Here is a 14,923-nt window from a genome sequence, read left to right as displayed (position 1 = left end):
GCGTGGCAGAGAACGGCAGCAGGGGCCTGTGTGTCCCAGGGCCCCGGATTTGTTCTGCTGCAGCTCCACAGGGATGCAGGCAAAGTGAAGGAGCCAAACTGTTTATTCATGGAAGGCGAAGCAAAGGAATGAGCTGGGAGGGGGAAAAGGGGATGGGCAAAATCTGAGGACTAGAGGGAAAGAGCCGTGAAAAGGGAGGGAGAAGGGAGGGAAAAAGAAGGGATGGGCAGAGTCTGAGGGCTGGAGGGAGGGAGCTATCTATAAGCAGGGAGAGGGCTGAAGCCATGCAAGTTTCCCACAGGCTCAGCTGTGCCAATCATCAGCTGTGCCTGGAGCTCCAGCTGGTCTCTTCTGGTCTCAAGGCACTCTCATCTTCCATGGCATTTGGAGGGCTTCTACAAACACTGGTTCTTCTGTGCCAGTTCTGCAGCTCTCCCACTGTCTCTCTGTTGAACAACTATGTTTGTCTGGGAAGGGCTGTCATCTCTCCTCAGGGCTTGAAGGGCTGGAAGGGAGAGGAACAGAGCCATGGTCAGAGCCTGGATCTGTGGGAATCCTAGGAGACTGTCCTGCCAGGGCCATCCCACCCAGCTCTGGCCATGGCCACAAGAGAGGGGATGTCAACTGGATCAGCGGGCCATGAATCTGCCCCCTGCATTCCTGCAATCTCTCTGCGCTCGGCCCACGCCACCCCTCATCCACACAGGGAGTGAGCCCGCCGCAGCCAGGACAGGGATGGCAGCTCCCTGCCCAGGCACTGCAGCTCCCCATGCCAGCCCCCGCTGTCAGCCCGCTGCCCTCACTCACCGCTGTAGATCAGCTGGAGCTCTCCTGGCTGCCCCCTCAGCTGCCGCCCGGCCATCCCTGTGAACACAGAGCCTGTCACGGCGGCAGTGGCACAGCTCCCTGCCAGCGGCGCTGCCAGCGCTGCGGCCACACGCCCTGCTGGCCCGGCAGGGCTCAGCCCGGGCCCTTGCCGCACGCTGCCGCCCAAGGGCACGGCTGCCAGAGGGCGGCAGCAGCGCCCGGGCCAGGCGGGGCTCCACGGCGCCGGGCCCGGATGGCGCTGCCGGGGCAGCGGGCGGGGCTGGGGCCGAGCTGCGGCGGGCCGGGGAGGGAGCCCGGCCTCAGGGCTCACCCATGAACCTGATGGCCGCCTCTCGCAGGGGCTCCTGGGGGCTCTCCAGGTAGCGCAGGGCCCGGCGCAGCTGCTCGGCCGCTCGGCTCGTGTCCTCTGCCAGCTGCAGAGAGCGGCAGCAGGGAAGGCTTGGCGCGGGCTCAGCCCCTGTGGCGGGCGCTCCCTGCGCCCAGCCCCGGCCTCCCCTGCCCGCACAGTCCTGAGCCGCGGCCAGCAGCCGCTGGCGCCGGGCTCCGCAGGGGGCAGAGGGCCGGCTGCTGCCCGGGGAGCCGCGGGGCTGCCCCGCAGCCCCGCCGCGCCGGGGCTCCATCGGGAGTCTCATTCCGGAATGAATTTGTCGTAGACTAAAGCCCCTCACTCCCCGTGTCGAATAAATTAAATTCCTGCCCCATAGGCCTTATGCTATGCAGTACTGTTTGCTTTGATTAATTTCTGGGCATCATTATGCAATGGATTTCAGTAGCATCACCCTCAGGAAAGCTTTTGGTCCAGCCCTGCATCCCTATTTCAGACTGTACAGACATTTTGTGGACTTGTTCCCACTCTACCTGGAATGTTCCAGCACTGCAGATGTTCAGCTATTACAGCCCTGCATGGGAGAGACATTAATTCATCCAGGAAGTGTTTGCAAAGGCTTTGTGGGCAATCCTTGCTTAGTTTCAGTAGTGAAATTTGTATCCTGGCAATGATGGAACTCACTGGACTTTTCCAGCATGTGTTTGCTGATGTTTGCATCTGGAAATGGAGAAGAGATTGTTGGAAGCTTGATATATTGCGATGCCTGAACTTCCCTGTTTGTGGCTCCCCAGTGCTGTGCTTAGCAGGCACCCAGTTGTGTTTGGACATGAGCTACCACTGCCAGACACGCAGCAGCTGGAGCATTGAACATCAAAGACTGAGCTGACGTTTTTCCCAGAACACAAGGAAACATGGCAGTGCCTCTGTATAATCTGACTGTCCTGTGAAATTCAGCAGCTGGTGGTGTTCAGGTGCTGCTGCTGCTGTTATAGATACACAGTACAATACTGGCCTTTTCAAATGTTGAAATGGATTCTATATGTGTGGTGTTAAAAGAACTTTGCTATAAAGATCTCGTTTTCATTTATGTTATTAACTAAAACTTAGAAACAGCTGATGAAGTATGCTTGTGTTAAAATGCCTGCTTGCATGGGATACCATCCCATGAACATGTGATGAGGACACCTGCTGCAGATATGCCAACTATCAGCACTCACGGTCTGAAGAAAATGTGGACCAAAGCCTGTCACGGTTGAGTCAGGAACGGAAGTGAAGTGACACATTAACTCTCTTCAGCAGGTTAATGCCGAGTTTATTAGAAAGCCATTCCTTTTTATGCACTTTTCCGATACAGCTGGACGTGACTGCTCATTTAATCAACACCCCGCCACCACTGGCTAATTACGAAGATGCCCTTTGGTAAACATCTTATGAGAAAACAAGTGTTCAAAACACCAGCCACAAGATTGTTTTCATTCTTTCTCTCAGCCTTTTCAAAACTCCCCAGAACAATTCCTGGGAAAGTTTATGTGGCCTTCTCTCTCTGAGCAGGCTGTCAGTATCCACAAAAGCCTGTAAATAGAGGTGATGATAAGAATGGACTAAAAGCACAAACAAGGAATACGCATGCTCTAAAAAGGCAGACGTGAGGAGGAGCCATGCTAAACAGTTCTTGAAACATGGAAACTGGTTTGGAGAAACGTTCAACATGCATAATTGTTTGTAAATATGTAACAGGCTGATGCAATAGAAATGGTATTGTCTTGGTTTGACCTGGAAGTGAGTTTTTGGAAAAGTTGTGGTCAAACCAATCAGTGGCCAGATTTGAAATTGTCACTTGGTGTGGCCACTGGGGATTCAGATATGCCTCTGAGAACACAGGAGTTAAAAGCAGAGCATTCCCAGAGAAGCTCCCTCTTTAGAGTCTGGCAGGTGAGCTGGTCTGACCTCCTCCCCCTGCCCAGCTGCGTCTGGGTGGGGCAGGGGGAGGCCATGGGGCCTGAGGGAAGGGACGCTGGAGCCCCTGCAAGAGGCAAGGGTGGAGGAGAGGAGGAGATCTGGGATGGTTTGGGCAGCCCCCCCGGGAGAGAATGATAGAGACTGTGCTGGCTTGGAATTTGATATCTCGTGCAGGCACCACGGCCAGGAAGAGAAGGGGCGGGGAGGGGGGGGGGGCAAGGTGCCCAGCTGCTGGCAGACCCAGCTGAGCTTTTAACTCTTTTGGTACTGAAACAATAAAAGCTGTAAAAACACTGATCCTCCCCAGTTAAAGATTGAGAAGAGACGGAGAATGGGAAAGAAGAGAAGGTTTGAGTAGTTGAAGAAATGCCAGCAGATGAGAGTACCCTAAGTGGAAGAGATGATTAGAGTAGCTTCAGCTGAAGTTTTCTCTTACATAGCCACAGGCAAAACCAATTTCTTCCAATAATGCAGAGACTGCACCTTGGAGGAGGCGGTTGGCCAGAAGCCAAAAATGAGAGGGCCGCGAAGAGAAACAGAAAGAACAGAGACTCCGGGGGAGGGTGTGGTGAAGCCCTCTGCCTTCAGCGAAGGGTCTCTGTTCCTGAGACCCAGGCCCCAAAGAAATAAAAATATGGGGGGGGACAGGTGTCCCAAATGGTGAGAGAAGGCCACTTCTTAGAACTGAGCGATGCATTCTAAAAAGGACCTAAAGAGCAGTTTAGATCCATAGCCGGTAGTGAGAGCACTGGACATGGAAGGGAGATGGTCACCGCGGCAGATTTTCTCCGGGCGGCTGCCGCGTGTGACACAGAAGCACAAGAAGTTTCACTGTGTTTCTGAAAAAAGCCCATAGTGCAAGAAAGAGACCCCTCTCTCCTGATGAACTGCAAGGAGCTTGTGTGAAAGAGAGTATTGGACTGAGATCTGAATGTTAAAAGACTGGGGGGAGGAGGAGTGTTTTAAGAGTGTTCCATAGTAGATTGTTGTGTGTGTTTTTTTCTTTTTTCCCTTATGTTTCTGTGTTGTAGATTGTTAAAGTGTTGTGTTTTTCCCTCAATTCCCAATTGGGAGCCTGCTTTGTTCTGTTTCCGAGTCACATCTCACAGTAACCATTTAAAAAATATACCTTTCATAGGGACCCTGGCATTGTGCCAGAGTCAAACCATGACAGGTATATAAAGAGTGTTTCCAAAATAGCTGGGATAATCTAGGCTGAATGCCAAAAGACATCCGGTGATAAATATTTGCTTTATCGTCTTTGTCTCCTACTGTACTTTATTACACCTTCTAAATTTTGTACAGAAGAGTGAACCTTGTTTTTCACACTGCAATCCCTTCTATGAAAAAAATCATTTCAGGACTGACTAACAGCTTCTGCCTTCTCACAGACACCAAGTGTTGCAGCAGAGCTCCAGGTGCTGCTGCCAACAGCCCCTGCAGGGAGGAGCACAGCCCCCAGTGCACGTGGGCTTTGGCTCCCTGTGGCACAGAAGCCCCCCGGGGCACAGGTCTCTGGGGCAGGAGAGGGGCAGCAGCGCTGCCAGGGCTCGGGGGGTGGCAGCTCTGCTTGGGCGGGGACTCTGCCACACCTGCTGATGGCAGCGCTGCCCAGGCCCCAGGGCTCAGAGCAGCATTGGTGCCCTGGCCCACACGTTCCCTGTGCCTGTCACAGCCACGGGTTTAGGATGGCCAGCAGCCGGGACGTGTCCCAAGGAGGCCGTGCCAGCTTCCCTGGAAGGCCCCGTGCCCTTGCCAGCGCGGCTGCCTCGGCAGCCCTGGGGGCTCCTTCCGCTGCCCTGAGCCCGCAGAGCAGGGCAGCGTTTGCTGATGGGCTGAGCCCTTGCTAAAGATCCTGTCGGGCTGCCTTAGACACTTGGGGCCAGGGATTCCTGCCAACCGGAGCCACTTTGGGTGGGCTGGGCATGGCCCCAGGGCAGGTGGCAGTGTGTGCAAGGGCCCTTTGAGACACGCTGCACAACAGTCACCGTGGCATGGAATGGAGGAATGTGTCCTTTGTGACACGTGGTGACATAGGAGCTGGTGGTGACAAGAACACTCCACAGCGCTCGGAGCAGGCGACAGGACAGGACGGGAGTGAGCAGTGCTGTGAGGAGCCCCCGCACAGCGCACTCGTTCCTGCCTGACCTGGAGCTTTTCTGAGGCCTTGTTCCTGCAGCTGACCTCGAGGCCAGAGCACAGGACCTGGTGACCTGTGGCCTTCCGAGGCTTCTGTTTGGCAGTGCCCTCGAGGGCAGAGCGTGGGACTTGGTGCCCTGAGCTTTTCCAAGGCATCTGTCCTGCTACTAACTCCAGTCATTGACATGGAGCAGAGACCACCGAGTGTGCCCAAGCTGGCCTGGGTTGAGGAGGACGAAGGCGGCCCTGGAGCTGCCCCAGGACAGGAGACTGAAGAGGTGGTGCCATTCCATCCACCACAGGAGGGTGAGTGACAGAGCTGGGCCTCAGGGTTGGAGCCTGCAGCCAGCATGGCCCCATCCCATCCCATCCCATCCCATCCCATCCCATCCCATCCCATCCCATCCCATCCCATCCCATCCCATCCCCTGGGGATATGCCCATGGACAGGACGGAAGAGGGCCCAGGCAGACACCCCGCAGTGGCCGTGCTCCATCCCCCTGGGGCATCCCGGGGCTGTCCCTGCCTGGGGAGCGCAGGGTTGGGCTGTGTTCTCCGGCCTCTCCCGCAGCCCCTCAGCTCTGGCTGTGCTCGCTCTTTGCCAGATGCAGCCGTGGAGCGCACACAAGAGCAGCAATCCAGCCATGGCCGCTTCCGCAGAACAGCGCAGGTACCTGCAGCCATGCCCACCTGGGCTGGGCCTGCTGTCCCTGCTCAGCCGAGCACCGTGTGTGGAGCACTCCATGGAACATCCCTGGCTTCTTGCCCTTCTCCTACAGCTCGTTTGCGACTTTATCAAGAGTGTTCGGCAGGAAGAGGCCAGGGCTATAGGCGCTGGGCTCAGGGCACACTCAGAGGTCCTCAAATATGAGACCAGTGCTGCCCTGCTAGATTTGCTTGTGGAGAACGGTGCTTCCAAGCCAGAGCAAGTAAGCAGTCTGAGGCCAGGCTTCCATTCCCCCATGAGTCACATGGCGACCCAAGCCACGTCTGCTGGTGCCTGTGAGCCTTTGAGGCCATGGCATTGCGGTGGGAATGGAAGCACTTCTCTGGGGAAGTTGGGGATATTGCTCCCTCTGGCAGCTTTCCAAGTTTCCATGTGCCTTCTCCAGGTGCCCGCCATGGTGAGGTACATCCACCAGTGGCTCCTGGCCAATGATTCCGCCGAGCACAGGCTGGACAAGACCCTGCTGAATCTCACCAAAGCACACCCGGATGATGCAGTAATGACGCTTCTGCGTGTGGCCCCGTCCTGTGACAGGTATGGAGCCCACCAGGCCAGAGGGCTCAGGGCTCCCCAGCCCATCACCCTGCACAGCCTTTCCCAGGTGTCTGAAGAACAGAGAGTTCCAGGGCTTTTTGGCTGCTCCCTTTCCCAGCCCTCTGGCATGTTCCTTTCCCAGCCCTTCCCCTGAGCCTGCTGCCATGCTCCCTTGACACCCCACAGGGGTCAGTGCTGCAGGGCTGGGCTGCCTGAGTGCTGCTGGCCAGGGGCAGTGGGCAGAGGCAGAGCCAGCAGTCAGCCTGGGCCCTTAGAGATGCCCAGGCCACAGTGCTGTGTATGAGACCTGCCTGAGACAGAGCTCTAACCCTGCAGAGCTGCTTGGACCATGTGGAAAACCATCATGGGCTCAAGCAGGACTGCGGAGCTGGCACAGCTGGTACTCCTGGATGTGCTGGGGAACTGGCCGGAGCACAGCACGTGCACCTCCGATGGGGACAAAACGGGTGTCTTTGCCCTGGCTGTGAGTTTCTGCAAGTGGCCTTTGCTGGCCCCAAGGCTGCCTCTCCAGCAGCTCTCCATCCTCCTTCCCCCACTGCATCTCCCTGCCTCAGGCGCTGGCCTGAAACCTGGCCCAGGGGCAGCTTCAGGGCCACCAGGCCCCCTGCTCCCCCTGCGTCTCTCCGGGCCTCTCCCTGCCACGCTCAGGCCCTGCCACACGGACACCTCGGCACTGAGCGCTCTCTCTGGGCCTTTGTCCTTTGCAGGCAACTCTGGTGATGTGGAAGATCCTCCAGGTGCGCTGTGTCCCCCGTATAATGAAGGTGTATTTCCCACGCCTATTTGTGCACCTGCTCTTCCAAGTGTTCTTCAGCACTCTGGATATGCCAGAGGAGGTGGATACCTTCTGGAAGGGATGCCAGGAAGAACACGGCCTTGCCACCAGCCCCAACAGGTGCTCCATCCTAGAGCTCCTGTCCCTGCCACGTGGCCTGGGAGTGAGCCAGTGCTCCCAGTGTGACCTGGGCTTTGCTCTGCACACAGGTTTGCAGTGCGGACCCTGAAGTTGCTGCTCTGCCAAAGGCAGTACAAGGATGTGGTGGTGGCAATGGAACGCAGGGGTGTCTGGAACACACTGCTGTGTGATGATACCCGCCACTATGCCGTGGGTCTGCTGGCCAGGTGAGACCCTCTTTTTCCCACTGTTTATGACATTTGTGCTCTGTGCCCAGGGTGCCCCACACTGTCCCTGTGGTCATGGGCCAGAGGCCCTCGTCACTGAGGGACGGCCAAGCAGACTGGAAAAGCCTGGGAGAGGAGAAAGCCCAGAAGGAGGGACCACCTAAAGGGCTCCGGTCCCCTTGCAGGATGGTGCTGAAAGAGCAGACCTCTGTGAGCCTATCCTTGGAGAGATTTGCTCAGGTTCCTGGTCCCTTTTTCACCCTCCTAGGGAGATGCGCCATGCTCGTCTTGAGTTGTGTTCCTGTATTGCACTCCACCTCCTCCAGCTGCTCAGCAGGGAGGAGCCACACTGGGATCTGCCCGCCCTGGCGTTCATTGTGGAGGTGAGCCTGAAGGCCAGCGCTGCCTCACTGAGCTGCCTCCCAGCTCTCTGCCCTCTCGTAGCCACAGCTGCCTAGGACGGTGCCCGTGCCCTGTGCTGCTGCCTGGGCCCAGCCCTGTGCGGTTCTGGGCTCCTGCTGGCCGGGTGCCCTGTCACTGCCCTGTGCCTTTCAGGTCCTCGAGTGCCTGGATTACAGTGAATGTGCTGACAGTGTTGTGGAGGTCTCGTCAAGGTACCTGCAGAGCGAGTGCAGGGAGAGGCGTCGCCTGGCACTCAGGGCCCTTCTCGAGCTCATTCACAATCCCTCGATGGTGAGAAGGGGGCAGCGGCTGAAGCTGTGCTGGGAACGCAATTGCTTGGGCTTGGTTGGGCTTTGGGCCCCGGGGCAGCTGCTCCCAGCTCTCCTGCCTCCCGCTTCAGCTGCCCTAGTGCTTCGGGACGGGCTTTGGCCTCTAGGCCCTGCTGCAGCAGGGTGGTGTTTCACAAAATTGTGTTCCACACAGGCTGACAAAATGTGGAGGCTGACTGAAAGCCTCATGGATCTACTGTGGGACAATGATGCAGAGATAGCTGGGATGACACTTGTCGCACTCAGCTTTATATTCTGGCACAAATACAGTCTGATGTCAAGCCCTATTTTCCTGCAGCTGGCTGAGGCACTCCTGCCACTCTTTGACCATGTAAGGCTCTGTGCTCCCAGCCATGACCACTGGATGCAGTCTGGAAAATTTGTGCCTGTGCATTTCCAGGCCTGTGCCCCGGGGGCCCTGGAGGAGCCAATGCTGAGGTATTTTTCCCTTTTTTTTTCATAAAGGATAATAGCCAGGTACAGCTGCTCTCCATAAAACTTTTCCGAGACATGATGGAGGTTTTGGAAGAGAGAGAAAAACCTTTGGAAAGGCTTGTGCATCAGAGTCTGCTGCCACTCTTCTTCCACTGCCATGATGAGAGTCAGCATGTGGCAGAGGTGAGCACTCGTGGGCTGCTGGTGGCCCCCTTGTGAGGGAGCTGGGCTGCCTTTTGCCTTGGCGCCTGGTGGGCTGCAGCCTCCTCCAGGCCATGGCACAGGGACACGGGGCTGTGCCCTGGGCTGTGGGGCCATCTCTGCCACTCTGCTGCTCTCCAGGCTTCTCGGGAAACGCTGCTTTGTGCGGCCAGGTTCCTGAAGAGGAGAGATATCAAAAAGCTGGTGAAGGAGGAGAAACTGTGGAAGTTCAGCAAGTGTTTGGTAAGGATGAACGAGAATCCCCAGCCTCAGCCTGGAGAAGGCTCCTGAGCGCGGTGCTCAGTGTGCAGGGCTGGCAGCTGTGCCCCTGCCCGCTGCTGCACCCAGAGGCGGCGCGGGCTCTTCTCCAGGCTGCTGTGGGCCCGAGCCGGGTGCCCATGGAGCCCCGGCGCGGCGGGGCTGCGGGGCGGCCCCGCGGCTCCCCGGGCAGCAGCCGGCCCTCTGCCCCCTGCGGAGCCCGGCGCCAGCGGCTGCTGGCCGCGCCTCAGGGCTGTGCGGGCAGGGGAGGCCGGGGCTGGGCGCAGGGAGCACCCGCCACAGGGGCTGAGCCCGCGCCAAGCCTTCCCTGCTGCCGCTCTCTGCAGATGGCAGAGGACACGAGCCGAGCAGCCGAGCAGCTGCGCCGGGCCCTGCGCTACCTGGAGAGCCCCCAGGAGCCCCTGCGAGAGGCGGCCATCAGGTTCATGGGTGAGCCACGAGGCCGGGCTCCCTCCCCGGCCCGCCGCAGCTCGGCCCCAGCCCCGCCCGCTGCCCCGGCAGCGCCATCCGGGCCCGGCGCCGTGGAGCCCCGCCTGGCCCGGGCGCTGCTGCCGCCCTCTGGCAGCCGTGCCCTTGGGCGGCAGCGTGCGGCAAGGGCCCGGGCTGAGCCCTGCCGGGCCAGCAGGGCGTGTGGCCGCAGCGCTGGCAGCGCTGCTGGCAGGGAGCTGTGCCGCTGCCGCCGTGACAGGCTCTGTGTTCACAGGGGTGGCCGGACAGCACCTGAGGGGGAACATGGAAGAGCTCCTGATGATCTACAGTGGTGAGTGAGGGCAGCGGGCTGACAGCAAGAGTTGGCGGGTGAAGACCTGCAAGCCCTGCCCCGGCTGTGGAGGGCTCTGCTCCCTGTGCGGACAAAGGCTGGTCTGGGCAGAGCACCCACAGTTTTCAGGGCCATGTGGAGGATCCGTAGCCAGCAGCTTCAGGCTGATCCCCTTGGTCCCTGCTCCCTCCTAGCCATGGCAAGAGCTGGCTGGGATGGCCCTGGCAAGGGGCTGTCTTTGCATCCCTCAGGTCCAGCTTCTGACCGTGGCTCTGTTCCTTTTTCTTGCAGCCCTTGAAGACAGGGCAAATGACGTCAGCCTTGCCGTTGGAAGCCTGGCAATTCAATCATTGTGCATCCTCAGGTCTGCAGAGCGGGCTCCAATCTCCAGGTTCCAGAGGCTGCAAAATCAGCTGCGCAGGGTGTGGAAGGCTCGGCCGCGTCTGTCGCATCTCCACAGGCTGAGCTGCTGGAGCTCTGTGGAGATGTGATTCCATATGTTCTTTTAGTTGGGGCCACCGGACTAATTAGGAATTTTGTTTTTTTTCAAGAATGTTCTACTTTTAGTTTTCTTTTACTATGTTAATATAGAATGTGTTATAACACACAGACTCCAGGATCTCTCTTATGCTCCCCAGGGTCTGCAGGGCATAGGGGGGAGGGGGAAAATGGTGCTTGCACTCAGCCAGCTGCCCAGGCGTGCAGTGCTGCAGGGACAATGGCCAGAAGCCCCTTGGCCTGTGGGGGTTCTGCTGAAGCCTTTGTGCTGCCGACAGAGCGGGTGGGCAGGGCCGGAGTGCGGGGATCCCTGCGGGAGCGGTGCCTGGAGATGGCCACAAGGCCTGTGGCAGGCAGGAAGCGCCATCCGTGTCCTCCTGGCCGTGTGCTGCTGGCTGCATTGCTGAGGGCTCCCAGGTGCCTCTGGCTGGGGCTCCTCTGGAGCTCCTGTGGGGCTGCGGCGCTGCTGCCGGGCAGCTTGGCCACGCTGGGGGAGAGCCTGAGGGGCTGGGGAACTGGGAAGCCCTGAGCAATTGGGTGTTAGAGGCCATGAGCAGCCCCCTGGCAGCCGCCTTGTTCCTGACAGAGTTGACTTACAAGACAGGTCCTGGGCACTCTGTGACTCACTGCATCAGTGTTGTTGGAACCCGAAATGTAGGGAATTCTCAGCCTTTTGGACTTGTAAGCAAAGCTTAGAATTTAACAGAGGATTTGATCTGAGACCTTGGAAAAGGCTTCCAAATTTAGGTGCTGGAAGCAAGAATGTGGATTTAGAGTTCATAGCAGTGACACATGAAGCTAAGTGGAGGAAAGTTTAAAGTTTTAGACTTTTAAATATAGAAAAAATAAAAGTAGTTACAAAAGTAAACAAGAAGTGGAGAATGCAGTGCTGTAGGTTTGTTTGCCATAACATGATTGCCTAAGGAAGCTTACAGTGTAGCATGAGTCCCTAAAGCGAAATGTTAAAGGATTGGGTCCAAAACATACATATCCTTGTTGGCAGTGTTTTATTGGCCAATAAATCCTTAAAAGGTCTTGTAACTAGAAGTCTTGTGACCTTGTGAGTCATGCAGTGGAAATGTGAGCCAAACTCACCCTTCCTGTCTGTGCCAAAGATAAGAAAAAGAAATGGCATCATCTAAAAAACTCGGAGGTCGGGTTTCTAACTCATTCCAAACTCCTTCAAATCCCCCTAAGTGTGATTTAGCTGCAAATATATGACAAGGACTCTTAATGCTGGCTGTTTGACTCCAAACCAGCTGCTTTAGAAACTGTCACATAGCCCTGTGTAATTATGTGGCAGAATAGTATCATTTTAAGAAACTTTCCCAACTGACTTGAATAGAGGTTTGTTTGTAGGGTATTTTAAGGGAAGTCCTCGCAGGAGAGGTCTGGCCTTTGGCTGAGCTGTGTCCCCTGCTGGTTGTGAAGTGTGCCATCAGCTCCAGGTGTTTCTGGGCTAAAAATATAATCAAGTCACTTGGACTTGCTCTTTTTGGCCTATAAAAGGTGGACTGAATTTTGGGGCAAATTTGGAGACCTCATCTATGGGTGGATGGATCACGTAGGATTTTCCCAATTGCTGGAAATGGTTCTCCAGGTCCTTGGTGCAAAACAGGGCCCCCCAGCAACTGTGGATCTGCAGGATGATAAACAATTCAGGCAATTGGTGATGCATCTTTCTAAATCACTCTCCTTTCTCTCTTACAGTACTGATTGAGGTGCACTGCCTTGCTTGTTTTGCTTCTCACTAAAACCAAGTGCACATTTTTATTGAATGTATCTTCTTTCACTGTGGTTCCTTAATATTCACAGTAAAATAAGAACATGATTTCCAGTGAGGTGTCCTTTAAATGGCCTCTGTCAATTGGCAGAACAACAGGAGGCTCCTGAGGGGCTGGAGCACTGGGAAGCCCTGAGGAATTGGGTGTCAGAGGCCACAAGCAGCCCCCAGGCAGCCGCCTTGTTCCTGACAGCCGGCTGCTCTGGCACTTCCCCACAGCGTCTGCCAGGCCTGCGGCAGAAGCCCTCGAGGCCGGGCCTCAGCAGGAGGCTGGGGACAGCCCTGAGGTGCCCAGGCTGGGCTGGCTGGGGACAGGGAGGGCAAAGCTCCCCTGCTGGGGCAAGGGACGAGGTGGTGGGAAGGCAGATAACCTGAGATTTTACCCTCCAAGTGTTCTTTCTTTCCCCTAACATTTATCTCAGGGTTGCTCCCATAATGATCTCTATGTGCCCTTTAGAAATTACTCAGACTTTTCCTTAAAAGTAATTTTGTCCCCGAGAGATCACCTCATTCTCAGCCTAGCTGGGAATTTTTTCCCACAATTGGGTGATATCTTTCAGATGCTCGGACCACCCTCAGCAGTAAAACAAATTTCTAGTTTGTGGGAAAGCTCCTAAGTACCCTTTTGTGTTGTATGAAAGAGTGTGAATATGTGGAACTGCATTTGCATTGTCAGCCAGAGGGGCTTGGCAGGTGAAGGACCAGGAAGAAGTAGATGGTGAGAAAGGCCAGAGTGACTCTGACACAAATGAGACTTACAATCTGACAGGAACCAAGCGCAGTAGCTCTACCTGCATTTCCACTTTGCGATGACAGGACTGGCAGGGAAAGCAAAGTGACTGATGCCCTATGCTCCTTGTAACCCTCTGATCCCTTGCTTGTTGTGTAGGGGGCGTAGAGATTGTAGTCCTTGTAGTGGCTCAAACAATTGGCCCATAGAAGAGAGCAATAGCCTACTTCTCTAAACAACTGGATGAAGTGAGTAGGGGATAGCCTGACTGTGAGCAGTTGCTGCTCTTGTTTCAAACATCCAAGAAGCCTGAGAATTCACTCTAGCACAACAAATGTATTTATCTCACATTCAGTAGCAGCACTTCTTGAGCAAAATGGTGGGCATTAGCTTTCACCCTCCAGATTGCTTAAACATCAGGCAGTTTTGGTGGAACAATGTGGTATTACCAAACTAATCTCTTCTCTAGTTCATCCAGCAGCATTCCTGGCCACTCACCAGACAGACAAGGAACCTTTGTAGCATGACTGTATCAAAACCATGAAGTCCACTTTATTCCAGCTGCCCAGATCTTAAAGAAAGCCCAAATCCAGGAGCAGAATCTCAGTACACAGATGGGAGTGGCTTTGTAAGAGCAGATCAGTGAAAATCAGGATATATAATCAGCACAGAGCAATAGGGGATAGAAGCCCTAGACAAGTCAGCTCAGAAGGCAGAGATAATCACTTGAACCCGTACCTTCTGACCAGCCTGAGGAAAAAGGATCAATATATGAACAGATTCCAAGTATGCCTTCAGAGTAATAGGTGCCATGAAGCAGTTTGGAAAGAAAAGGACTATTGACAGCTCAAGGAAAACAAATTACGCATTCAGAAGAAATCCTAAAATTGCTGGAGGCAGTACTAGTACTTCAAGAGGTTGCAATTATACACTGCAAAGGACATCAGAAAGGAGAAACAGACGTCAAAATGGGGTAACAGGTTGCAAAAAGAGCAGCAGAACAAAGCCATGCTGAGGTTCGGGCACCACTAATTCCCAAAGATAAGGAACAATATGATAGTGATGTATGTCGTATAATCAGGAAGATCTAGAATTAGCAAGGAATTTAGGAGCAGAACAGAAACATATTGTTTTTGCAACTCCTCAGGGATAGACAGTTATACCTGAAAGAGCATTGTGAAAATTAATTAAGGATGAACATAATTGTATACAGTGGGAAGGGGATGCCTTATATAATGATTTGATGAGGACAAGAGTAAGATGCAACCTGTACTCTAGTGGAAAGCAGGAAACCCAAGGGTGTGAAATAATGTCTTAGAACCAATGACGCCGGCCGTTTATATACAGACACAAACGGAACGGGACCACACCTGAATAGCGTCGTGAGCTGTTTATTTCAGAAGCATCAGACCCATTACATGGCTGTGGCAATGGATGGATGCAAGCAGCTCGCTATCCAGACAGCAGGCCGAGGAAACTTAATGTTGCAACAGATTATAAGATGGTTTCAGACCCAGTTTCAGCCAATTACATAGAGCAAAAGCATATTGACAGTAGTTCTATCCAACCATATGAAGCACACGTAGCTTTGGTTAAAACAATAGTAGATTTTTCTCTCATACAATGGTTCGTTCATAAAAGCAAAGCATAGAGCCCCATTCATATTTAACCTTCTAAATATTTACTAAAATATACTTTTTGCAACTTAGAAAGCTAAACTACACAGCTTTATTACTCTATTTCTCATGTCTTTGCTACTGCCAATATATCTTTTCTGCTGCTTTAACATTTCACTCTCCTTACTGTCTCTGAGGCCTTTCTTTTTCCCAGCTTTCCTAAAATCCTCTA

Source organism: Passer domesticus, chromosome 10, assembly GCF_036417665.1.
Source record: "Passer domesticus isolate bPasDom1 chromosome 10, bPasDom1.hap1, whole genome shotgun sequence".
Lineage (NCBI taxonomy): Eukaryota > Metazoa > Chordata > Aves > Passeriformes > Passeridae > Passer > Passer domesticus.
Note: the sequence above shows the minus strand (reverse complement) of the source record.